At 38.5% G+C, this 27194-nt stretch overlaps 1 protein-coding gene across 7 annotated transcripts in view; it reads right to left on the reverse strand.

Moving 5' to 3' along the window:
- Nucleotides 1-27194, reverse strand: part of LOC311602435 (uncharacterized protein) — a 54404-nt gene that overhangs the window by 11518 nt on the left and 15692 nt on the right. For all 7 annotated transcript variants that reach the window (XR_014780750.1, XR_014780751.1, XR_014780752.1 and 4 more), the window contains one exon: nucleotides 24872-24942. The gene's annotated coding sequence lies outside the window, so the exon portion shown is untranslated. The remainder of the gene's footprint in view (nucleotides 1-24871; nucleotides 24943-27194) is intronic.

Genomic DNA, 27194 nt, shown 5'->3' on the forward strand with positions numbered 1-27194 from the left:
GGATCAAACAACATTTTTGCATCTCTGAAAATTCTATGTAGTAACAGTGCCCTCTGCTGGCCATAGAGTGGAAGTGCCACACTTGGGCCTATAAAAGCAGAAGCTGTGATGTACTGTGAGCCCTAGAAATGCCCACAACAAACCCTCTCACCAACTTACTTCCTCTTTTAGCCTAAGTAGAATATTGACTTAAAAGCTCCTGCAGAGAAGGAAGACAAGATATTTCTAGCAAGCCAAAGATTGGGCAGGTGACCCCCCCAAAATACAAAATCTGTTCTCTTCTTTTCGGAGGGCTGGCCACACAGAAAGCATTCAAAGATTTTAAAAAGATAAACTGTACATTGATTTTGACATCTTTTATATTTCTTCTTCCTAGTTCCATTACTTTTTTCTAGCTACCCAAGACAAAAGGGACTGGCAACCTGTAGCCCACCTTGAACACCACCATGCCATAGCCTAGTGATGGGCTACTTACCAGTCATGGCTCCCTTCATGACAAACAACATAAGACTTGCATAAAATGGCTCCTCTGGACAACAAAAATCAAAAGCCTTTTTTCCACAGCACCTAACATAATGTCCCACCATATGCTGGGAAAGTTAAACGTAGTATGACGCGCAAGACAGTGAAAATTAATATAATATACATCAGAAGGTGCTTGGATAACTGCAAATTCAGACTGTGTTAGCATGTCACCAAATGCTTATGATAAAAGAGCTGTGCGTCCTAAATACCAATACCAGCTAGTTTCTCAAAATTTCTAAAGTTATTCTCTGCTACTTGTGGTAAATTATACTCTAAATCAGTGATTCTCAACTTTACTGATGCTGCGACCATTTAATACAGTTCCTCATGTTGTGGTGACTCCCAACCATATTACTATTTCATTGCTATTTTATAACTGTAAATTTGCTGCTGTTATCTGATATTAACTGTTATCTGATATTCAAGGTATCTGATACATGACCCAGTGAGAGGGTCATGACCCGCAGGTTGAGAAGCGCTGCTTTAAAGCTTCTCTATTCTATCCACCTGCAGAACAGTTCCCTAAGGCCTGATTACGAGAGCACAATTTCCTCCCTTACACCTTGCTTCTGTGAGATGTGGGAAGCAGCAAAGCCGGCACTGATTGCACAAGCTCCGGCAATCTTCCATATTGCTCCCTGCTTACTCCTCCCTCCCCTGGCCCCCCAAAAAGCAGAGGTGTCCTTGGGGCACAAATTGAGGACGCATTAGTCTCTCCATCTTACCTTTCAGCTGTAGAAGGGACTGCACCGTGAGCAGACGTGGCTACAGAGAAGTCCAGAATATAGCATATATGGGCTACTATCCCTTTCGGAGTTGTGTCACAAAACCCAAAACGAGGGTATGGCAAGTGACACCAGACAGAAGTGTGGGATCAGACTCTGTCCATAACACCTCATGGAATGGTTGGCATTAGCTTTGAGTTTTATAGAAATGGTGTGGAGAAATCTTTATCAGGACTCCCTAATGTGTTTCTGTCTCCTTAAATTCCGTGCCTGCATTAAGTTCCTCCTTGTATTTAGCACAGTCCGGGCTCTCCAGCGATTTAAATGAAAACATGAGGTGCAAGATTTCACAACTGGAGAACTGACAGACCGCCGCAGGAACTGAAGCCAGGTGCCTAGGCCAGTCGTGGATAGAGAGGAGGAAACTTGAAATGTGGCTCCATGGGGAGATGGCTAGAAGGACTTGGAGGTGACAGGAGCTCCACAAGAAGACCTACGGAGCCAACTAGCCAGGGCCCAGAGCGGCCTGTGGAGACTGAAGCACAACCAAGGACCATGCATGGACTGGACCTAGGTCCCCTAACACAGATGTAGCAGATGGGCAGCTCGATCTTCATGTGGGTAAGGGGAGTGTGGGCTGTCTCTGACATGGACTCTGTTGCTTCTTTTTGATCACTTCCGCCTTGGTGGGGCTCCCTTGATGCGACTTGATGTGCTGGGAGGGGTAGGTGGGGGGGGGCTCCCTTTTCTGAGGCGGGGAGGGGGTACAAGGAAGAGGGAGGGAGGGAAACGGGTCGGGAGGAGAGGAGGGAGGGGGCTACAATTGGGATGTAAAGTTAATTGATTGATTGGCTGATTGATTAAAAAAAAAAAAGAAAATGTGGCACCTTGGCTGAAAGCCCACACCCCTGGGCTAATGATCTGTACCAAGCCTCCAGGGAGACCAGTCGCTAAAAAGATCTATTTGCTTGCCTAGTCAGGCTGTGGTTACCACAGTGTCCTCTTTCAACCACTCTGAGAAAGATCTGCTCCTCTAGGGGAGGATATTGCTTATTTGTGCAGGATGCTGCTGCAATGGCCTTCAGTGCAGCCTTTATTGGCTCTCTGCTTCTTGAAAGAACTACCCTCACACTTGGCATTCCCTTTCTCCTGCCCCTGCTGCCTCACCCCTACCTGCCTGCCTGCCTGCCTGCTAGGTTCCACTCTGTTCACCTCTGCCTCTATGCTAGGCAGGATGGACCAGCTCATTGCAACGGTGAGAGGACCACCAGATGCTGTCACTTCCCACTTCCGTTTGGGGGTATGCCCAGACATTTCTTCAGTTTCACCACTCATCAACACCACCTTCATCCCCTCAGTCCCAGAAAGTCACAGGAACCATCATTCTGGATTACCTTATCAAGCCCTGTGATATGGGACAAGGCCCATTAGGGTCTTTTTTTTTTTAAGTGTCAGTAACGGGTTTTAGGTAAATGGCACAGAATTTTACAATGGAAGGAATATGTCAGATTAAAGTAGGATTAATCATTCGTTTGATGCCTTTAGTGAAATCTGCTGTGACTTAAATGGGCATTAATATTCTGTGCCAGTGATGAATCCTAATAGACGCACATATGAAGAAACCTGCTAACTCAGGCAGGGCCAATCACCACCTGTGCACACTTGTAACCTCCACCATGAGGTATAGAGTTTAAAGAAAGGCGGGGTTTCTAAGGGAAAGTGACTTGAGTATTCCGTTCTCTGCAACATTACTCAGGGCAGCTGGATGTGCTGCCCGCACCCAATCTCCCGTAAGGCCTCCAATTTCTCTTATACAAGGAAAAAGGGCAAACGTTTGCCACAGGCAATTTTGAGATTATTACGCAGTATTTAATAAGGCATGTCCAACTGAGCATAACAGCCCAAAATACTCACCCACAGAAAGTAAGCCAGAAACACCAGTGTTTGTGTCACACATGCTAGCATACACTAAGAGTGCCAGGGGATGGAGTTCAATGGAGTCTTGCTTGCAAGTTTGAGGCATTGTGTACCATCTCTAACAGGAAAAAGCAAGCAAACAAACAAACAGAAAACCAAAACAAACAAACAAACAAAAAACCCCAACTAACTGAAAAGCAATCATTGCACGAATGGTGCATATTTCCTCCATATTCTCAAAGCACATTTTGCTTCAGGAGTCTGCCTTCAGACCTGTTGATGTTTAATAAATGAGGATTACGCAAAGCCCATAAGCACAAGAACAAATGTCAGATTTAGCAAATAAAAATCCAGGTCACCCCGTTCAAACTGCATCTCAGCTAAACAGCCAATAGTTTAGAAATCATAGTAGTTCTCCCTAATCTGCAAGGCTTTAGTTACCAACAAGAACCACAGCCTGACACTATTAAATGGAAAATTCCAGAAATAAACAAATTTTGCACTCTTCTTAATAGCATGGTGAAACCCTGTGTGTTCCTGCTTCAAAACACCCAGAGCATGGAAGAGCTCTCCTCACTTTATTACTAGACTGACTGTCCCAGTGTAGCAGTGCTGGTGTGCAAAAAAAAAAATGCTTATTTTGTTTAATAATGTGTCCCCAAAACAAACACTTCAGATATTCCAAGCAAAGGGAATAAAAAATGTCTTTCAAGTGAAAGTTAAAAGTTCTAAACTAAATACAGAAATAAAAAGTGTATGCTGAGATTCCTTTTATTTCCAGCAAGAACAAATCCAGAAATGAAACAGTGAAATAAAAGCAGTTTATTGATGCTGTTTGTAGGGAAAAGGATGCAACAGGCTTCAGTGGCTCTAAGTGAAATAAGCCAGTCCCACAAAGACCGATATCATCTGTTGCCTCTCATCTGTAGAATCTAGGGGAACTGGGAAGGACATGAAGGTGAACAGAGGATGAGTAGGGCTGTGGAAAGGGAAATATGGAGGAGTAGAAGGGGTGAACATGATTAAAATGAACAAAACGCATATATGGAAATATATAATGAAACTCTGTACAACTCAAAAATTAATTATAAAAAATCTTGCATAGTTTTTCTGTCATATCATGAACTATGAAATGTACAACTACCATGCATATAATAAGTACTTGGATAAAGTAGCGGACATTAATTTTGTGTTAGTACAGGGAAAATCCTAGAACTCACAGGGGCCACTGCTATTTATGGTTTCATACATCACGTGGAGGTGAGGACAGACTAATGTATAAGACATTCTATGCAAACTCTGAGATACATTTAAATTAAATTATTTTTCCCATTTAACTGAAATTTGGATTTTCATTGGGTATCATTTCTTCTATTAATTCCATGGACTACAAAGATTATTAGAATTTTTACTATAGGCTTAGACAAGGCAATAATAGAGATAGGCAAAAATGTTAACTGGACATTTAGTAATTTATATGTGTAAAATATATCAGTGCATTGATGTGGCTATTATGAAAGCTGTAGGTATATACCTAATAATAATGGAAGGGTCTCTAAAATTTTAGAGTCATCAACATTAGTCAACAGATCTGAAAAATACTGTCCATCAATCAAACAGGCCTGGATACATTTTGTGATTTACATTTGTGATTTGCACTTTAAAGTGGCCATTTTTTAAAAAAAGAATATTTTGTGACCAGTGAAAATTATTTAAAATTTTCAATTTGGTATCTATAAATAAAAAGTGATAACTCAACCATGCCCATTTTCTTATTGCCTCCGATTGGGGGTTGGAGTGAGCAGGAGGCTACAGCAGCAAGGCTGAATTGTTTGAGTAGACTATGTGACCTGCAAAGCCACAGATACTTACTGCCTGGCCTGTAACAGCAGTAGTTTGTCAAGCTCAAATATTGATGAAGCTATTTCCTGTGATATGGTGTTACAAATAATTCTTAAACTTGTGTGTCAGCCTTAACTCTGTCTAGACTACGCGTTTCTTTATTTGAGAAAGTACTTGCTTGGACTCAGTCACAATCAGATGAAAAGGCTATGCTCTCATAGATACAGAAACTTGGCCAACTGCAAACCAGTGGTGTTTGAACGAGATTTGTTTTTAACATCACCAGCTGTCTTTGCTTCCTCCTTTCCATGACCTCACTCTTTGTCCCTTGTTTCACTGTCACACAAATCAGAATATGCCTGCGGTCTTTAGAGCCCAGAACCAGTCTGCCTTTTACTAAGTGGCTCGCCTGCCATCTAGTGGACAGAGATGACAGTATGCTATTTCATTTAGTCTGACAAACCAAAGTTGTAGCCAAGCTAGAATCTAGGACCTTCAACAATGCTGCTAATAACAGGGCCATCTTATCATTGAGCACCACGTGTTTTATTTGCTACTCCCACCGCACAGTGCTGCAATTCAAGCAGATCTTCTAATATTTGCAAAGGAAGGCAGGAAGCCTGGACCCGTCAAGGTCATAAATACCTATATTATGGAGGAGTCTGAAAGTCTCTATTTGCCACAAATACATCTGTTCTAGGAAATCCCCAAGGGCAGCCATTCTTAGGTAAACATGAACCACTGAAATGAAACATCTCCTCCTCAGGGAGAAAAACACTGAAGAGGTAAACACAGTTTTTCCTAGGTAGAGATTTAATTAATGCTCACCAAGACAATGTTAGTTTCAATCAATTTTCTGTAGAAGATGCATAAATTTGGCAAACAATATTCAAGGCTCAGACCTTGGAGGGCTTTCAGACTACAGGTAGAACACTGATACCTGTTACTTTTAAATTCTTTTTGATTACATTTGATTAAGACCTAGATTAAGATTAAGATTTCCCAAAGCAATATGATTCTGTATAAGACAGGGAGGAAAGAAATAAATTCGTTTTCATTGTTTCCTGTCTCAGAACTTTCCATGGGCTTGTCATGAATCTGCAAAGGGACCTGAGCGCATCCTGTGCTAAAGCTCACTTGACAAGGGAGGCTTGAGGTTCCTCCCTAACCTCCTATGGTGCTTCTGCATCTGAGCAGCAGTGCACATGCCTAGGGATGACCAAAAACCAGACTCAATGAACTAAAGGCTAGGGGACTTTATAGAAAGATATATATTTGCAGTGTCATCCATTTGCTGGCTCCATAGTCTGGCATACCATGTGTACCAAAGTGGAGGACAGTTGCTATCTGTAGTTGTATTTGAGCATGTCAAAATACAAACAAACAAAACAATATCAACAACAACAGTAAACAGTGGGACATATCAACAAAAGGCTTTGCAGATCGTTGTTCCCCGGTTCCTCCTATTTTTTGTAAACAAGTTCCCTAAATGAACACTGCAGAATTACTTGCAAGCAGTTTCAATTTCACATGAAAAGTTCAACTTGGGGATTGGAGAGACAACTCAGTGAGTAAAAGTGCTTCTTACATAAGCCCAACAACCTGAGTTGGAGCCTCAAACTCACACTTAAAATAATAAATTGATAAATAAAATGGATGCAGTGCCATGTGTCTGAAATCTTAGTACTCCAGTGATGAGATGGGAAATGAAAACAGAATTTCCCTGAAGCTGATAGGCCAGCTAGCCTGGAGTCTGTAGTAGAAGACACAAGAGGCCTTGCCTGTAAATCAAGGTAAAAGGACAGAGCTGATTCCCTAAAACTAGTCCATGAGCAAAGGGGGGGGGGGGGTAACTTACACACAGGAATCCACACAAATACTAATAAGTAAAAACAAAATACAAATGAACTTTTTATATGAATTTGAGAGTCAGGGTAGGCTTCATTATGTGCAGCCTTAATTTAAACACAGATGAGCCCCTACTACTCATAAAGGGTGTTGATAGCACAATTTATAACATAGGTGGAAAATGTTCCTGGAACTCTCCAGCTTGGACTTGATCCTGGGCCCATTTTATTGATTGTCCCTCATGTCTTGGCTGCAAACATGCTAGATGTGCCATACTTTTATGTGGCTGTTGCATGTTCAGCTCTAGTATACCTCAACAATTGTGCAGCGTATAGTATGGTTCATTTTTTTCTTTTTTTTATTAATTTATTCTTGTTACATCTCACTGGTTATCCCATTCCTTGTATCCTCCCATTCTTCCCTCCCTCCCATTTTCCCCTTACCCCCCTCCCCTATGACTGTGACTGAGGGGGACCTCCTCTCCCTGTATATGCTCATAGGGTATCAAGTCTCTTCTTGGTAACCTGCTGTCCTTCCTCTGGGTGCCACCAGGTCTCCATAAACTTTAAACCTCTACCTAGTATGGCTCATTTTTATAAGCTCATTCTTTGTTGTCTCAGACACGTCAGGCTGACCCAAGTACATGCCTACAGGTTCACAACATGGGACTTTCTTTAAACCTCAGGCATAATATAAACAGGACAGACTGGTCCTGTTATTAACAACTACCACCTGCACTTACAGAATGTCCTCTTGTTAGGCGTTATAAGGCATTTATATATGTGGGCTAAGGTAGTCCTTACAGGTCATATATATAGGCCACACTGTTATTGTAACCCCATGTGTCACAGAGCCCAAGACGTTCTCAAGGTCTCAGAGTTAGTATATGGTGGAACAGCATCCTAACCTGCGCAATCTCGTACTGGAACAATGGTTTTTAATTACTTTTGCCTGAAGCACAAAGCACCAGCAGAAAAAGAAAAGATACATCATTCTACTCAGACTAGCTTATTCAGTAATGTCAGGGATCCACCTTGGCATTTGTACTTTCTATATCACGTATTTCCTGGCCTGTGTCATTGCCAAATCAGTTCCATTCTAGCTTCTCCAATGTATTCGTCAGGAACATGAAAAGTTTTCATTATGTGTTCCTTCTGTTTTACTCTTCCTGCTGAATTTCTACTCAAACTCTTAAGGCCTATCTCCAGCTTGACCTATTGTTTAAGAAGTCTGTACCTGAGAGCCCAGCTGGAAGTAGATACACAGAACCCTCTGTGTGAATTTCTTTCAGGGCACTTAGCATTATTTTATCTGTTATGATAATTCTTTATGTACATGTATGCATAGTCTCTAAACTCTGCTTCAACCATGACTCCTTTCTAGGCTACCCCAAAATAGTAATGCCAAGGCCCCTCAACACTTATCTCAGTTACATGCAATACTTAAAGTTAATAATGAGGGCCTGTGCCTTCCCTTATGAAGTGAATACCCTTAAGGTGTTTTGTCTCTAAACCTCCAGCCTGGAATAGGCTTTTGCTCATATGCTTAGTAAATAATGAATGAATGAGTGAATGAATGAATGAACGACCGAACAAGTAAAGACTTTCCTGAATGTTTCTAACTAGAAGTAACCCTTCTTTCTCTGAAAGCCAACAGCAATGCACTCTTCCTTATGATCTGTGTTTTTCTTTCATTCTTTCTTTTCTTTTCTTTCTTTTTTAACTATTTTTCATTTTTACATATACATTTATATTATTACACATATTTACAATAAACTATCTATAGCAAGAAGAATCAAGACACAATAAAGAATTATATAAATGTTACATTCTTAGTGTTTTGTCTATTTGTATTTCGCAGCCTTGAAGAAAACATCTTTCCTATCTTGGTGCGTCTAAAATTCTGAATGTAAATCAATATCTATCATATCTCATCATTATCAACTTAAAACATCTATCTCGACCTAAAAACATCTTAACCTCTAAACAACTAAGCTTAATTGTAAAACTGAACTATCTGGTTTTTAACCCCCTTAGAGACTTGAGAATGACTATTCAGGTAGCAAATTATCTCCGCCATCTTCTCATTTGGAGTATGCCTGCACTCCCAGTATACTCAGGTAATCAATTTTATTCCCTCTCCAAGTCTCTCTGTCTCTCTGTCTCTCTGTCTCTGTCTCTATCTCTGTCTCTCTCTCTCTCTCTGTGTGTCTCTGTGTCTCTGTGTCTGTGTCTGTCTGTCTGTCTGTCTGTCTGTCTCTCTCTTTCTCTTTGAGAACGGTTTCTCTGTGTAGCCTTGGCTATACTGGACTCACTTTGTTGACCAGGATGGTCTCAAACTCACAGAGATCCATCCACCTTCCTCTGTCTCCCCAAGTGCTGAGATTACAGGCATGTGCCACTGTACCCTGCTGATCTGTGTTTTCCAACATGTGTTAATGATTTATAGACAAGTCTTAGATTCCTAGTCAAAGTATTAGCTCCATAGTCCTGTCACCTGCCAGGGATGATTTCTATAAATATTTTCTAAATAAGAGATTCATCTCAATGAATGTGTCCCCTTAATGGTAGGCTAAGGGGAGTGCTGTGATAGAAGGGATGTGGGCTCCAAGGACTGCTACTCTCTCCTAAACTGATAAGTAGACATCACTTATCACTGTCACTTGTGACATGACAAGTAATTCACTATTTTTGTTTGTTTGTTTGTTTGTTTTACCATGGTGGAAATTAGGAGAGCAAACATCAACTTATAACACATTAGGAACAGTGATAAGAATCAGCAAAAATTATGTTCATGCAAAATGTTAGTCTCATACAATAGGTGCACATGTTCTAGAAAAGCGAACTATATCAATTTGCTAGGACAGCTGCCTGTATCTTAACCATAGCATTCCTTTCACAGGTGTGAATGTTAAAGATCATTAATTATCTTACTACCTGGTTTAATAACAAAAAGGAATAATTAAAAGGTTTGTGTCACAATAGAATGACAGAAAGGTTAAAAAAACATAAAAATTATATGTGCCTACGAAATAATTTTGGATTCTTCCTATATCATCAACTGATAAATAAGACACAATTTCTCAGTAAGAAGTAATTTTCAATACTGAGTACACTATTCTAGATGCCTTCTGGGCCAGTTCTTTGGATTGCAAATTCAGCTAGTGTGCCCCTGCTACTCAGCTTTTACTGTTAAGAATCATTGTGCATTTCACTTCACTTTTCAATTCAAACTTGTTAAGCTATACAAATTAGCCTTTGGATGTTTTTCATCTCCCCGCAAATGCAGCCTGGTGGCCAAAATGCAGTAGCAACAATCCAAATTGTAGTAGATTCCACTGGATCAATAACTCACTTGGTGGCCCACTGCCAAGTCCCAAATCACCATCAGAAAATATGGAGCTCAATTCTTGTCTTGTTCTCAGTGATTAATTGGCCTTGTCATCACATTGTCATCACAGAATTCCTCAGCAATGATGATCATCCCTTTGAAAGAACCAGCTATGACAGTGAGTGTGCAACCAGCATCCATGTACGCAAGAAGTCATTGCAAACATCTCAAGACACTGGCAGATTCGGGAGAACTTGTTAGACCATATGAAAGACTTAAGGAAAAGTGTATTCGCTATCAGTTTAAAAAAACACGAAGCACTTGTCAAATGGCACAGTTAAAATCTTTTAGATTAAATGAAAAGGAAGGAACAATAATTAGGCATGCAATTATCCTTTTAAAATGTTTTAAAAATTTGTAATTAGAGTTAATTGCTATAAAATACCATGTTGATTCATAAAGCTGTTAACTAAAATGGAAAATAAAGCAATGTCATTACAAATGTGTGTTTCCTGTGCTAGCCAGGCATATGGGGTAGGGGAAAGCACCACTTGATTTAGTGACCCAGCTCACAGTAGCACCTGCTGGGCCAGCTGTGCACACAGCCTCCCTAAGTCTTGATGCACCTGTTTTTCTTTTGCACATTGTCCCTACACATGTGAGAAGTCCTATTATTCTCAGTGCCCTCCATTTCATTGAGAGCCTATGATAGAGATGTCTAGAGAAAACTATTCATGGGATTAAAAATCAATGAAATGAAGCTGTGGAGGTGATCCGGCTCTCTAATTGGAATTCCATTGACACATGCTGGGGTGAATCACTCTACACTTGACCTAACTTCAAAGCATGTCACTTTTATTCACCATAGGAATAACTATGTCTAAAGACATGAACCTTACAATTTTATTGTCTCAAGAAATTCACTGAAATGTGGTGTAGGTTATGACTATTATATGTTAATGACTTTCAGAATATCAGTGCTGAGTATAAAGGGATAATATTATCTTTTTGAAAACTCATATTACAGGAGAAATAAAAATAAACCTCGGAAATGGCTCCTGTAACGTTTCTTGTGTTGATATCATTAGTTTCCTGCAGCTGTACTTTAAAGGAAAAATTAGCTTCTCGTTAACATTTATTTAGCAGGAGAGGTTATATAAGCTGTTCAGAGGACATTTTTCGTCAAGTATTCAAATGTATATGCATCATTAATATATGATAAAATGCCAACTAGCATATATTTGTCCATTTAATGATCATTTCAATTATATTTAACATAATTATATACATTGATCACTTTTCAGGTTTGAATACAATCTGATCCTCTAAAATCTCTCTGTGGCATAAAATGTGTACTGTGAGCAGTAGAAGAGCCAATTGTGTTGGTATAAGATCATTTCTCTAGCTCTATTTCTCTCATATATGTGTAAGTGCCAAGGAATTAGATAGATGAAGCATCTAAGTATTTGATGAGGAAAATTAGGCATTAACAATAACCTCTCCAGCTAAAAGCTGATACTTTTGGACAGATCTAAAATGAGGATGCCTCTGTAACCTGGTACTTTCCTTGATAGAATTAACGTTTTTACTTTTATTCATTCCACCGACCTTTCTTCAGCTGCAATTCTCAGTACTTCACTACAAGGTGTGGGAAATACATAACTCATCACATCCTCACCATCATAATATGCAGTAGATACTATTATGATTCCTCTTTTACCAGGGGACCTAAGGAAGTTATTTGCTCAATATTACATAGAAAAAAAAGCAGAATGCTTTCCAAAATAATTTAGACAACATATACCCTTTGGTTAATTTTTAGCTCAAGGAGAAGAATTCGATGACAATTCTTAGGCATAGGTAAGTCTCAGGGCACTGAAGATACACAAGCATATTTCCTAAAACTTGAACTGGACAAACCATTACTAGTGCTGTAGGTCACACTGCCTTTAGACATTCATAATCATTGTTATTGGGGACCTTTTCTTCAAGAATTTATAGAGACAGAAAATTGTAGAATGACCAGAATTCCTAAGAAATATTTTTAAGTCTGATATTTTTTAGACATTCTAGAGATTTTAGTTACATTTCATATTAATTCTAAATTCATTACCTGGACTCCAACCTTAGTTATCCACATAGGTTGGTTAGACACCACAGGTCAGAGAACTATCAGGAGAGAGCAGCAGCACCTGCCTTTGCCTGAGGCCTAGGGTACAAGAACCTGAGATCTAGTAATACAAAGGGATGGCAGATCTCAGAGAGGGTGGCCTTCAGGAGGTAAGGGTGAGCCTGGAAAATAAGAAAGGGAACTCATGGCTGCTTGTGTTCTTATAACAGCCCAATTCCAAATGAACTGTACTTTCCTTCTCCAACTCCTTAATTCTCTTATGGGTCCAAACAGCACTCTACTAACAAAAAAATCAATAAAGCCCTATGAAAACCGTCCTCTTAACTATGAAAGTGGTAATAATCCTTGAGTCCCATTTGTCCTTGCTGAAAACATTATAAAATGCCATCTATCTCCCTGGCAACCCAGATGAAATAGTGTAAGCTGATCATTGGACACTCGAACAAGAAACAGCACTTGAAAAGGAATTAATTCAAGTTCCTGTCTACGATCTGCTTGACTTAAAAAAAAAAAAACCAAGAGCTAAGCAGAAGGCTCTTTTGTTCCTGAGATATGTCTAAGGCCAAGGTTAGTTCAATATTATGTTTCCCATTTATTCAGGAGCTATACAACTTGGGCTTAGAAGTACCTCTAGCCTTCATGTAACAGTGTCATTTTTTTAATATGATGCCATCAGGGCCTTATGAAGAAATTTAGAGCCTTTAAAAATTCAATGGGAGGATGAATAAAGCAAATATGGTATGTGTGCACAATAGAGTTTCATTTAGTCATAAAGAAAAGTAACATTGGGTAATTTTCAGGAAAATGGATGAATTCCAAATCATTGTCAGCCAGAATAAGAAAGACATATGTGTAATCTAGATCTAAATTTATAATGCATACATACGGGACATATATATGTGTGTGTGTGTGTGTGTGTGTGTGTGTGTGTGTGTGTATGCACATCTGCTGTACTTGAGGACATGTCCTTGTTGACTACCCCTCTAAAATGACACTGCCTATACTGATAAAGATAAGAACTTTTCAAAGAGTTGCATATCCCCAACAGCATTAAACCCAACTCCCTTATCTCCTTACAAGATGGCTGAGGCCCTAGAGTGGAAGACTTGTCCCATATCAAATTGATTAATAGTGACAGCACAAAGACTCAGGAATCTCAGGCTGCTCTCACCATCCTGAAAGGGACTGGCAGTTGAAAAGGTGCCATCTCTACTTTTTCTTTTCTTGATTAGCAAAAATTATGTTCGAAATAATGAGTAAAGCAAAGAAGTTGACTTTTTGTATAATAAAAAATCAGTAAAAATTCACATTTATATTATTCAGTCAAATTCATCAGAGCAGCTTTCATTTTATGTTGAAAGAATTAATTTTCACCTTGTTTGTGCCTGTGTGTGTGTGTGTGTGTGTGTGTGTGTGCATGCGTACGTGCGTGTAGTGGGCTTTCGACAGATTATTTGGTGCCTCTTCAACCATTAATTTCAGCACACAAAGAATGAGATAGCTACAGGGCCAAATTAACTCAGGGGTTTCTAGTTGAATGGAGTGAATGATTTCTGGAACAATCCACACATCTGCTAGGAACAATCAGATGCCTCATTAACAGCCTTATATTAAACAAAAGAGTATCTGGGGTGTTACAGACCACTGGTTGGTTATACAACCTCTTTAGTCTATCATCTGTTTTCAGAGAAAAGAGTCAGTAAAGGTCACTTAAATACAAATAGCCACCTGCCTGATACTCAGGAATGCATGGTAACTAAAAAGTCTTTATTCAACTGACTCTTAGTAACTATCAACATGTGCTTCCCTAACATGTAGTTATATGCATTAGAGAGAGCTTTGGGTCAATGTGGTTGAATCCTTTGTTTTTTGTTTGTTTGTTTGTTTGTTTCTTCAATTACCCTCCTCAGTAATTTGCTGGTGTCGACCTGGAGATAATTCTGTTCTACTCAGTATTAGTTTATCTATTGCTTGTCATTGTCAAATCACATAACTGAGCAAACAGCCAACACATGGATACCTATCAACACACACACACACACACACACACACACACACACACACACACACACACACACAATTTCATGCATTCATCAACTGACAAGCCACTCCCACACAAGTCACTGTGCTAAGACTCTCTTAGAAGGTACAGCTTCTATTCTCAAAATACTTAAATGCTTATGGAAGAGAACATACACATCAGTGAAAGAAAAATCAAACTTTTAGTGTTCAAAGGAACATTTTATCTAATAGTATATGAAACCATATATCTTGTTATAATTTCTATATGTATAATTAACTTCTAGAACACTATAGTTCAAATTTGCCAGAAAATGACATATAGGCTACAGAGGAAACCAAACAATTCTGATGCACTTCAACATTAAGAATTAGGATTTAAATGTCTGGTCTATACTGATCTGGTCTGCCCTGCCCTGCTCTGCTCTGCTCTACTTTGAAAAAAGACCTCATTTTGTGCCCTAGCCTCACTTGGAACTCAGTATGAACCCCCAACCTATCTTCAAATTCAAAGCAATCTTTCTGACTCAGTCTTCTGAATTCTGAGAGTATAGGAATGAGCTACCACATCTCCTAAGGATTCTAACTTCCACAAAAAACTTTTTTTATTCTCCTTTAATTTCACACGAATTTTAAAAAAATCCCCAACTACCCAGAATAGTGAGTGATACATCCGGCTTACTAAACTACACACCACCCAGTATGAGTTGGTAAATTACTACCAAAGAAAAACTGAAAAGCATCCTTCTAAATCTATGGTATACTTAGAAATATTTAAATATTTGACACATCAGTAGAAGGGTCTTTATCAAAGAGATTACCCAGAGCCCAGAAAATCTTGAACTATCCATATACCATATAATAAAGGTAACAAGTAGTTGGGCATGTTTAATCCCAGCACTCTGGAGGCAGAGGCAAGATTTCTGTGAGTTTGAGGCATGCCTGGTCTACAAAGAGAGTTTCAGGATAGCCAGGGCTATTACACAGAGAAATCCTGTCTTGAAAAACAAACCAAAACTAAACTAAACTAAACTAAACTAAACTAAACTAAAATAAACTAAAATAAACTAAAATAAACTAAAATAAAGCTAACAAGCAAATGTCTGTATGCAGCAGTTAGGCAAATAGGCACAGCCAAAGATTATTGGTGTTAGTGACAGGAACTTCATTTCCTATTATAAAGGCTCTAAGGCCTCCCTCTCTTCCTCTTGACCTGGGGAGCTGACAGCTTTTTGAGGCATTGCTATTAATCATGATGAGCTGAAAACAGAAGAGATTACTAAAGACTTGGCTTCTTGTTTAAGGTGGATGTGATGACAGAAAGGTAGTATTTGAGGAGAGGCTTGAGGGATGGGCCACATTTTGAACAGCAGAAGCAGTAGAAAAGAGCACAGTGGGCAAAGACAGCAGCACAAGAAGTGAGGGTAGGAGGAAAACCTACAGAGCCTAGAGGAGCCTGAGCAACAGAAGCCCACAGTTCCAAATCAGCATCCCTGAGAGGCCTAGAAGTGGAGCTGACTGAGATTTCTCCCTTGAGGTTTTCTTTAGTGCCCCCTTTCTAAAGTAATAGTCACCAAGTGATTCAGGAAGGGAGATAAGATAAGGTGATGTGCAGAGGTGAAGGAGCATCTTCAGACATCTCTCTTCCTGTTGGTCAATGCTGTTTCATCTCCCTTTTGCCTTATTAGCAGCCTATGCCCAGCCTAGGCTCCCAATGTGAGCACATATGTAGGCAGCTTTCTGAGTTCCCAGAGGGAAGCAGATCACGGGGTTTTGCAAGCAAAGCACTTTAAAAACTCTTAGACCCTATATGTTTTTAAGAGTCACAAGCGCAGGTTTCAATGAAAAACCAAAAGCAAAATGCCAAAAATGTCAGACATTAATTGAAAGCATTAGCAGACTGTAATAAGTTTGGGCTTAATCTCCTTTAAGGAAGCTCTTAATACTGCGCATTAGATACACAGCTAATATGGTTTACTCTGAAATTCTACTTCGTCAGATAGCTCATCCAGCCCTAGAAAGACACTGAAGCACTTTCACATGCATTCTTGCTAGCAAACCAGGAAGTTGTCTGGTCTCAGACAACAGAATAAATATTACTTAATCAAGCCACTTTAAGATTATTTTTAATTAATGAAAATATTAAAGATATTTATTGTCTACAACAACCACCTGGTATTTTGAAAATGTATGCAGCTTAGAATGATGATCATGTCAATTTAACTGACATGCTTGTCACTTTTATAACAACACTTAAAATGTAGTCTCTTGGCAATATACAATAAATTATTAACTATAGTTGTATAAGAAATGTTCATGGCTTATACTTTTTAGCCAAAATATTTTACTCCTTGACCTTCTGCTTCCAACTCCAGCCTTTGCTAAACACCATTCTACTCCATATGGCTATAGTTCAGTATTTTTAGATTCTATGTGTGAGATAATGTAATTTTTCTGTTACTTAATGCTAGTGCCTCCATGCTATTACAAATGTTTACTTCCTTTTTAAAGAGAGATAGTGGAATCGCTGGGGGCCGGCTGGAGAGGGAGAGGGAGAATTTTCTTAATTTAGTCAATCATTGGTGGGCATTTAGGATATGATTTTTTACTTTTCTTATATCATTTAGTTGTTGTTGTGTGTGTACGCGTGTGTTGAGGTCAAGGGACAACTTGAAGAAAGCAGTTCTCTCCTACAACCATGTAGTTTCCAGGGATTGAATTCAGTTCATTCCCGCTAAGCCATCTTGCCTGCCCTAGCGTACGGCTTTAAAGCAGCATAACTCTAAATACCTTCCAAGTAGTTACATATATCATCTCCTGTTTGCTTTCTTTCACTCCTGTTCTTCTTGCCTTATTCTATCTATAATTTGTGGAATTTCACTCTTCCCTGCTAGCACTAGCCTCAAGCTGGACATCTTGTTCGTCCCTCATCTTTGGTGACTGGGCCATTCACTGAGCCTCAAATTGCTCCTCTCTTCTGGCTGCTCCTTGAGGGAATCAATATCAAACTCATTACATCAACACCTGTGTGCTTTCAAATCACTCTATTTGGCACTGCAGGCAAGGCTGTGCTGCCTCTTCCTCCACTCTTCATTGCTTCACTGACTGGGCCAATTTGATTCACTGAAAGCTGAGGGGGGTGCTGGAAAGACAACTTATTACAAAAACCTTCCCAGCTCTATGTTATGCAGGATGATTAAAGAATGATTTTGTAAAAGTTTCACTGCTAAAAAGTTTTTTGTTCTTTTAACAGACACTAATTGAAAAATAGTATCTCAACAACTGAAATGTAGCATTGTCATCTAAATGCTATTTCATAATTGAAAAAGCACGTCTTAAAAGAAAAAGAAAAAGTATCTCTTTATACTCATGAAAAGTAATAACTCCCACTGTGAATTAGGCTGGACTCTACCTCAAAGGAATTACCAGTATCTTATAAAATAAATTAAAATAAGTAAACTTCATCCTATATTATAAGCCTATCATTTCAAAACTTAGAGTGTTGGCTTATCTGGGTTTTCTAGATCACTGACTCTAGAGAATAGACTTCCTGTCCAGTTCTCATCCATCCTGCTGACCTTCTCTAATAACAGAGAATGACACAAGGAGAGCAGCTCGGTGTCCATTCTTTCCTTCTTTCCTCACTTAGGTCCTCTAGTCAAGAAAGGGTTCACTGATGCTGAAACTTAGCCATAAGGAAGAACGCTATCAGCCTACTTATGAAAAATGAAGCAGGCCACTGAAGGCACCAACTCACACAAGACTGTGCTAAATGGTTCTTACCACTGACATTCTAAGTGTTTTCACTCTGATGAGAAGCACCCTGTCTCCAACCATGGCTTTACCCATCCCTACTGTTGCTGAGGCCCTTCTCTTCTAAACTAGGGAATCAATAACAGAATACTAGGAAAACTGTCAAATAGTAAGTGTATAATATGTTACTTAAGAAATCTAGGGTGACACTTAAACAAGTGTTGGATTTTTCTGACTACCACATACAGAAAAGGCATTCTCACTGGTATCCAGACACCACTGTCAATAGTCTTTACTTCCAAGTTTAGCTTTCTGTCCTCCATGATCTTTTTGCAAAATGAATTGGTATATTTATCCAAGTCTAATATGCTATTTTTAATATTTTTATGCCTATGAAATCAGAATATAAGTATATACCTGTTAACCAATGGCATTCTGCAGTGACACTGGTCCAAGATACAGATAGTTGGGAGTTAGCTCTGTGTGTTAGTGTGTGTGTGTGTGTGTGTGTGTGTGTGTGTGTATAAAATTAAATTTTCTAGATAAATCTTTTCAGTTTTGTATAAGTGGATTAACTCTTAGCATTACTATCTTTATTATACTGGAAAAATTTCTGGACTGGAAAAAGTCTCAAAGCTTCAATTCAACAGTCCATTCTGGGTGTTCTAAAGTTTGAGATATTTCACGTGCAATCACTGAGAAGTCTTCTCAATTTTATACCAGTAAAAAATTTTAGGTGCTAATAAAAGATTATTCTTCAAATACTCTTCATGAAATATTATCTTGTTGGATTGTTTTGTTTGTTTGTTTGGGGCTTTTTGTTTGTTTGTTTTAGCCTTTGCCTACTTACAACTAAAAATTTCCCAAGAAGAAAATACAAATACCATAAAAGGTACTGGTTACATCATAATAGCAATATACTACATGTGACTAGGCTGTGAACCTTTTTCCATACTTACAGTTTGAGAGGAAGTTAGATGCTGTAGATTAATATGTATGCCATCATATAATACATATAATGTGAGTCACACATTTAAGTTAAAATATTCATGTAACATATGAAAAAGTTTAAAATCAAACAAAATTAACTTCTATTGTGTTTATTTAGCTCAACATAGGAGAATATCATCATGCTCAGTTTGTGGTTTTTCATGCTTGCTAGCCATGCTTCAAATGTCAATGCCCACATATTTCTATCTCCTATACTGGCTGAGGTTGGCCTAGTCAACCACATACAATTATTCCATTCCAGAACATTTGATTTAACATGATCAATCATAGAAGAATTTTCATAAATTGAAACATGGAAGCTAGTTCCAGCACTGTAAACCAATTATTTTTTTAAATGACAATAACATATTACTCTAGACTAAGCCTGGTAGGAGACTGGCTATGATACTTTAGAGCCCTTCTCAAGAACAACATGAGAAAGGATGATATCAGAGCATGCACTTCCATATGTTCAACGTTCATATGTATTCTCTCCCAAAAATGACCCACATGGGAACAATTTCACCCAAAATGCTAAAATTAAACATTACTTTTCCAGCTATCATCAATACTAATCACTATGTGTTTTCATTAAAAAGCAATAAACCTTATAAACAGTAGTACCTACCCCTAATGGATTCTTTTAACCATAACTGGATGTTCTCCAGCACAAAAAATTGTTTATACTGGCAAAATGTGTGCATAGAAAATGAATTATTTTTTCAGTTAAATTAATTAAAAACTTTTCTGATAGTATTGTGTAATATCTTTTCCAATTAAAATCAACTCTCATTTCATCTTTAAATTACCTCATTATTTACACTGCATTATAAAATAAGAAACTAGTTAGTTTTAAAAACATATACCCCTATATATAATAAAATATAGTTGAAAAGTTTAACTCTGTAGTCAACAAAGTTCATGAGGTAAATAAATACTATATATAATCTACAATTACCATAAACTCATCATCCATGTTCTAAAAGCAAATGCATGTATACTTAACAAAGGAAACTATACATGAGATCATATTCGCTGATTGATCTGTCATAATCTCGATATAAATTAATTGTTTAATTTAAAATAGCATACTAGAACTAAAATAATATATAACTGGATAAAATATATCACTATTATCTTAATCTAATATTTTTGTCATCTATCAGTAAGTATTTGTTCATTTCTCTGTGGTTTTGATACTATTCTAAAATATATATTAATGTTTTTTATTAAAAATTTAAGTCTGGTATTCTCAAAAGTAAATCTGGAAACTGAAAAGCTTCTGTAAGGCAAAGGACACTGTCAACAGAACAAAATGACAGTCTACAGACTGGGAAAAGATCTTCACCAATCTTACATGTGACCGAGAGCTAATATGCAAAATATATAAAGAACTCCAGACATTAAACACCACCATACTAAACAATCCACTTTAAAAATTGGGTACTGTACTAAACAGAATTTTCAACAGAGGAATATTGAATGGCTGAGAAACACCTAAAGGAATGCTCAATGAAGACTTTCAGGGTACAGCTTTGTTGGGCTACTGTCCAATTATATGTGAGTATTTTTCTGGGTCTGGGTTAACTTACTCAGGATGATCATTTCTGGTTCCATCCATTTGCCTGTATATTTCAGGATTTCCTTGTTTTTAATAGCTGAGTAGTATTCCATAGTGTAAATGTACCACATTTTCTTTATCCATTCTTCAACTAAGGGACATTTAGGCTGCTTCCAGGTTCTGGCTATTATGAATAAGGCTGCTATGAACATGGTTAAGCATACTTTCTTGTTGTGTGGTGGAGCACCTTTTGGGTATATGCCCAGAAGTGGAATAGCTGAGTCTTGAGATAGCCCTATTCCTAGTATTCTGAGAAAGCACCAGATTGATTTTCAAAGTGGTTGTACAAGTTTGTACTCCAACCAGCAACGAAAGAGTGTTCCTCTTTCTCCACATCCTCGCCAGCATGTGATGTCACTTAAATTTTTGATCTTAGCTATTCTGATGTGTGTAAGATGGAATCTCAGAGTCGTTTTGATTTGCATTTCTCTGATGACGAAGGACGTTGAGCATTTAAGTGTTTCTCAGCCATTCAATATTCCTCTGTTGAGAATTCTCTGTTTAGTTCTGAGCCCCATTTCTTAATTGTGTGATTTGGTTTGGTGGTGTTTAACTTAGCAGGAGATTGGGACAGATACTGGGACTTCCTATTGGGACTCCACGTGAGAGAGGTAAGGAAGAATGGAGAAATAGAAGGATCCAGAGGGTCCTAGAAACCTACAAGAAGACCATTAAGGCTGGCAGATCTGGACCTAGGCGGGTCAGCTAAAACTACTGTACCCACAAAGGACAATGCATGCAGTAAACCTAGAACCCCTATCCAGATCTAGCCAATGGACACCACATCACCACAACTGTGTAGAGAGCAGAGACTGACTCTGACATGAACTCTGGTGCCCCCTATTTGACCACTTCCCCTTGGTGGTCTCCACCTGGTGACACTCAGAGGAAAAATAAGCAGGCTACCATGAAGAGACTTGATAGGCTGTGATCTTATGGTGGGGGACAAGGCCCCCTTTCTGTCACAGACTTAGGGGAGGGGAACAGGATGAAAGAGGGAGGGAGGGAGGAATGGGAAGATATAAGTGCAGGGATAATGAAACATAGTCTGAATAAATTACTTAAATAATAAAAAAAGAGGTGCTCAATGTCCCTAGTCATCAGGTAAATGCAAATAAAAATCATTCTGAAATTCCATCTTACACCTCTCAGAATGGCTAACAACAACAAAAAAAAGTGACAGCACATGTTGGCAAGGATGTGGAGAGAGGGCAACACTCCTCCATTACTGGTGGGAATGCAAACTCATACAACCACTTTGGAAATCAATCTGGCACTTTCTCAGAAAATTGGGAATAGGGCTACCTCAAGATCCAGCTATTCTACTCCTTGGAATATACCCAGAAGATGCTCCAGCACACAACAGGGACATATGCTCAACCATGTTCATAGCAGCCTTATTTGTAACAGCCAGAATCTGGAAATAGCCTAGATGTCCCTCACTCAAAGAATGGATAAAGAAACTGTGGTACATTTACACTACGAAATACTATTCAGTTATTAAAAACAAGAAAAATTTGAAATTTGCAGGCAAATGGATGAAACTAGAAAAAACTTATCCCGAGCCAGGTAACCCAAACCCAGAAAGACACATATTGTGTACTCACTTGTAAGTGGATATTAGCCAGATTACACAGGATAGCCACATTATAATGCACAGACCCAAAGAAACTAAATAACAAGGAGGACCCTAAGGAAAATGCTTAATTCTCATTCAGAAGGACAAGTAGAATAGACACCGGAAGCAGTTGAAGATAAGGAACAGGAAGGGAGCCTACCATAGAGATCCTCTGAAAGACTCCACCCAGCAGAGCATTGAAGCAGATGCTGAGATACACAGCCAAACTTCAGGGTAGAGCACAGGGAATTTTATGGAAGAGTTGGGGAATAGAAGGACCTGGACGGTCAGGAGCTCCACAAGGTGACCATTGGAGCCAACAAATCCAGGCATAGGAGTGGGGTGCTCCAGAGACTGATGCACCAACCAAGGACCATGCCTGGTGAGGACCTAGACGCTCTGCTAAGGTGTAGTCTATAGGCAATGCAGTCTCTTTGTGGATCCCATAAATAAGGGCGAGTAGGGGCTGCTTCTGAAATTGACTCTGGCCCCCCAATGTTGATCACTTCCCCCAGGTAGGGCATTATTGCAGGCCACAGAGGAAGAGGATACAGGCAGTCCAGATGAGACTTGATAGGCTGAGGTCAGATGTTAGGGGTGGAGGGCTTCCCTTTCTGAGGACTAGTCCAGAGAGGGTGGGGTATGAGGGAAGGAGGGTGCGACCAGGAGGTGACAAGGGATGAGGTAAAGTGAACAAATTAAAAACAAAAATAAACACTTAAAGAAGTCAAAAAAGCCACTGACAGTAAAATGAGTGAATAAATTATTCTGTATTTTAAAAAGTAAATGTGATTTTCCTAATTAACTTGACATGAACTATGCCTTTTCCAATTGAATTATAATTGAATATTTTCTATGAAATCGATTCAAATATGTAGTTTCAATTTTTATTTAAAATATATGATATCAGAGAAGTTTAAAATTTTCAATTTGGCAAGACATATTGATCTATGTATTTTGAGTCTCCTAATCTTTGGTATGGATAGTAGGCTAAAATGAATGCCCCCAAATCAAAGTATAATAAATCTAATAGTCATTTGGCAAATATTGGTAAAGCCATTCTGATAAGCTTCCTAGAAACAGAAAAATCAATTGCTCCAATGCATCCTTTCATAACTCATGGGATCCTTTGTTTTCATGAAATATACTACTGTCTATTTAAAATATATTCCTATCTATTTAAAATATATTTTTTAAATCATTGGAAAAGATTTTTAGTTCAAGAATTGTTTTGGTTCTGTCTTCTATTTTTCATTAGTATGTACACAATGGGTTTTATGGAATCATGCATGTATATATGTGTTTTGATCATATTTATCCCTTATCCTCTCACCCCATCACTTCTGTTGATCCTCTTCCTCTTCACATATAGTCCTCTTTCTACGTTCATGTCTTAAAAGTGGGGTTTTTTTTTTTATAGAGCCTTACTACATAGCTGATGTTGGCCTGAAACTTAAAATACTCCTGCTTCTGTTTTCCAAGTACTAGAACTCCAGACAAGCACACCACTTCTGACTAGGAAACGGTTTTTGATAATAGCTCACTGTGTGCCTTTTGACTTGCTACTTAGGTACTCAACCCATTCCTTTAAAAATCATTTACAGGAACAAAATTACCTGAGTTCTCACACCTGTAAAAAAAAAAAGGCTAGAGATGTAAGCTCAGTGGCAGGGCACCTTCCTAGCATGTGCCAGGCCTCACATTCAATCCCCAGTGGAATGAAGAAAGGAGTGGCATTAGAAATAATAGTCATCTTCAGAGCTACGAGCTAATCAGGAGGAAATATAATGATGCTCACTTAAGAGATGCACTCACAGACAATTCTACTTTTAACTTCTCCTCGTTATGTATCAACCTGTAATAGTTTACATTCTTCAGACCAAATGTCCACTATAAATAATTTAATGTTAAAATCTTAATATTTGGAGGCATAGACACAAGAAAATTTATTTTCATTCCCATATATTTTCTGTAAAGACTTATGGCAGGGTGATCTAGTAAAGGCATTTAAACATGAAGATGAATTATATGAAGGAAGTAGAGTGAAATGGTTATTTAAAGGAGACATAAAATCGGGTGCCAAAAATCTGTCTGCCAAAGATCTTGTTTGTTTGTTTTTATTTCCAATCAACAATTTAGGATGGTATTTTACTTTGTTGCATAATACTAAAAGAGTGATTAAATTGCTTTACAGTATAAATATTGATGTATTCACTATATTATAATAATGACCAGCTTTATGCATATGTAAACTTATGCTAAATTTCAGATGCTAACTTGAAGTGTGCAATAATGTCTAACATTTTTCAAAGTGCTGTTAGATGGCAAATTATTATCAGAGTGAAGAAAATTGGTTGAAAATGGTCTCATGAAAATCCAGAAAGAAAATGGGGTTCATTTTTGTGAAGAGGTGCAATTTTATTTGATTACTATTTGCATTTCAGGATATAGCAGAAACCACTATAATGCAATGTATGTTAACTTATGCACACAGCTTTTCAGGGTGTTATGTAGTTGGGACAATTGTGGTGATGAACAAATCCTGTACTTACTCTGTATGGTCACTAGGTGGCAAATGTACATCGTGCATGAAGCCCTTTTCTCCGTCTTGTACTGTGGCTATCTGAATCCCAGGTCCCATAGAAAGAAAAAGAATAGGAAAAGATTATCCTGAGTGAGGTAACCAAGACCCTAAAAGAGAAACACAGTATGTACTCACTTATAAGTGAATATCTGCTTTTAAGTAAAGGATAACCATGTCCGCAAGCCAGGAGAGGCTAAGTAACAAGGAGGGTTCAAGAGGAAGGACACATGAATCTATCTGTGAGGGGAAAATAGATTTCCCAGGTAGGGATTGGAACAAGAGAGACCAGGAAATAGTGGGAAGAGTATTGGGAGAGACAACTGGAATTGTTGGAAGTTTGGGGGTGAAGTGGAAAACTCCTGGAAACTCTCAGGAATCTGGAAGGGTGACCCCAGCTAAGAATCCTAGTAATGGGGGGATAAGGAGCCTTAACCAGTCAACTTTGAACAGGCAAGGCATCCGGTGGAGGGGTTGGGACACCAACCCAGCCAAAAAATCTTGGACCTATAATTTGTCCTGCCTGAAAAATGTGTTGGGGTAAAGGTGGCACAGAAATTGTGGTATTGGACACAATCCTTGACTGGTCCAAATTGAGACCTAGGCCATGAGAGGGAATCTATGGCCAGGAACGAGAGCCTGGATAGCCTAGGATATCCTAAGTTAGATACCTAGGATAGATTCAAACATGATCAGGAAAAAAAAAAAAGGTCAATGAAATGATTCCTAATGATATTCTCCTATACTTGTGGACAGGAACCTAACATAATTATCATCAGAGAGCCTTCATCCAGCGGAAACTGATGCAGAGACCCATAGCCAAACATTAGGCAGAGCGTGGGGGAATTGTGCAGAAGAGAGGTGGAGGGGGGTACATTATATGAGCCAGTGGGGTCAATGACACCACAAGAAAACCCATAGAATTAACTCACCAGGGCTCATAAAGACTGAAGCGACAATTAGGGAGCCTGTATGGGTCTGACCTAGGTCCTCTGTAAATACATTATGGTTGTATAGCTTGGCGTCTTTGTGGGACCCCCTAACAGTGGGGCTGGAGGCTGTCTCTGACTCGTTTGCTTGCTTTTGGAACCCGTTTCTTCCTTGCCCGACCTTGATATGAGGGGGTCTGCCTAGTCTTGGTACAACATGATATGCAATGTCTGATTGATATCCCTTTTAGGGCTGCTCTTTTCTAAAGAGAAATGGTGGAGGGGGGGATTTGGGAAGAAGGGAGGTGAGGGAGGGACCACAAATATTAGCAAACTAGGAAACATAAATCTGGAGTCTTTCTTTCTGCCAAGGGCAGTAGCAAATTCTTACAATCTCTGATAATTTAACAAATGACCTTGTTTGTGATCATAGTTTATTTTTGTTAATTAATCTTTATTGCTACAATTACAAATACAAAATAATATATCTAGGATACCGTGCAAATTAGCGATAAAACCAAATAATAGGCAGCTAAACAGTTTGTATCAAACACAACAAAAAACAGAAGTGATATTCCAAGCACAAGGCTAAGCATTCCATTACATAAACTCTCCAAGAATACTGACAGGTGTTATGCTTACTCCTATGTCACAGGTGAGAAGACAGAAAAAAAAGGATTCCACATCACTGAGCCAGTAAAATGCCAGAACTTAGATGAAGATGTAGAAGTCAGTTTGTATTAAACACCAAAGGCTAAGTTTTAAGTACTAAAGTACATTTCAATGGGGGGGGGGTAGGTATACTTGTGTATCTATGTATTTTTCTTTATTTGGATATATACATTTATATATTTCTCTGCTTCCAAATGAATTATATCTATGAATCTGTATATATGAAAGTGTGTGTGCACACTCATGTGTCTTTAAGATGTCTTAAGAGATGTTTCTGGTAATTTCCGTGCCTACATTCATATGGTATAATTATCTAAGTGGAATTAATAATTGTTGCTCTAAAAAGCTAAAAACAAAGGCATATTAAAACTCATAAGTTTATTTTACAAGTTTATATGTCCATTTATAAGTGATTGAAAGTCTATCTTTTCACATATAAATTCACATGTTTCTCTATATATACAGGTACGCTTCTATTTGTAGCATGAAGTCCTGTATGCATCTATAAACCCACTTTGGCATATGTCTATCTATGTGTGCATTCATCTATTTGATGTATGCTTAGAACTTGTATACCATTAAAAGCTATTAAAAGCTTAAGAGATCATATGTAAAGCACTGTGATAGAATGAGTATGTGCAGCAACATGTGCAAGTGTTAATGTGAGGAAGTAGCTGTACATATGTGCAATTA

The sequence above is a fragment of the Acomys minous genome (assembly GCF_964271855.1).
Source record: "Acomys minous genome assembly, chromosome: 7".
Classification (NCBI taxonomy): Eukaryota; Metazoa; Chordata; class Mammalia; order Rodentia; family Muridae; genus Acomys; species Acomys minous.